The sequence below is a fragment of the Vombatus ursinus genome, unplaced genomic scaffold (genome assembly GCF_900497805.2).
Source record: "Vombatus ursinus unplaced genomic scaffold, bare-nosed wombat genome assembly UNPS02014870.1, whole genome shotgun sequence".
NCBI classification, from domain to species: Eukaryota; Metazoa; Chordata; class Mammalia; order Diprotodontia; family Vombatidae; genus Vombatus; species Vombatus ursinus.
In genome coordinates this window covers 10,897,056-10,898,200 of record NW_020954648.1, presented here as the reverse complement: position 1 = coordinate 10,898,200, position 1,145 = coordinate 10,897,056, and positions in this window count along the sequence as shown.

The following is a 1,145-nucleotide window of genomic DNA, read 5'->3' as shown; positions in this document are numbered from 1 at the left end:
CACACACACACACACACACACACACACACACGGACACACATACACACATATGTGTGCACATATACATACACACATGTATACATATGTGCACATGACACACATGTATACATGTGTGTGCATGCATACACACATATACACACATATTTGCAAATCAAGAAATGAGTTCTGAGGAAGGTTAAAATAAGTTGTGTTGACACACAGGTCAAATGTAATTTTTACCAGTGTCAAGAATGTGTTCCCTCACAAGGTGCTAATCCACACCTAATTTCTGCCAGACTTCTACATAGTTTTCCCAGCAGTTTTTGTCAAATAGTGAGTCGGTCCTCTCCCTAATAGCTGAGATCTTTGGGTTTATTAAACACTAAGCTACAAGGTTCATTTGCTTTAATAAGCTATGAAACTAATTTGTTCTACTGATCAATTTATTTTTAACCAGTACCAAATTATTTAGATGATTAACACTTTGTAGCATAGTTTGACATCTGTTACTGCTAGGTTTCTTCCTTTCCCATTTTTTTTTAGGTAATCAGAGTTAAATGACTTGCCCAGGGTCACACAGCTAATAAGTGTCTGAGGTCACATTTGAACTGGGTTCCTCTTGACTCTAGGACAGGTTGCTCTATCCATTCTACCACCTACCTGTCCCCTTTCCCACTGTTTTTTATTATTCCCCTTGAGATTCTTAATCTTTGTTTCTCCAGATGAATTTTATTTTCTCTAGTTCTATAAAGTATTCATTTGACAAAATGATTGGTGTGGCATTATATAAGTAAATTAATTTAGGTAATATTTTCATTTTTATTATATTGGCTCAGCCTACTCATGAGCATTAAATATTTCTCCAATTATTTAGGTCTGTCATTATTTCCATAAACAGCTTTGTAGTTGTGGTCATAGAGTTACTGTGTGTTTCTTCATAAATATAGTCCCAAGTATTTTACATGTGCTGTAGTTAATCTTAAGTGGAGTTCCTTTTTACAACTCTTCCTGCTGGATTTTGTTAGTAATATAGAGAAATGCTGATGGATTTATTTTATATCTTGCAAGTTTGCTGAAGTTATTAACTTTTGTTGGATTCTCTAAGCACATCATCATATAATCTACAAAAAGCAATATTTTTTGCTTCCTGTTTGCCTATACTTATT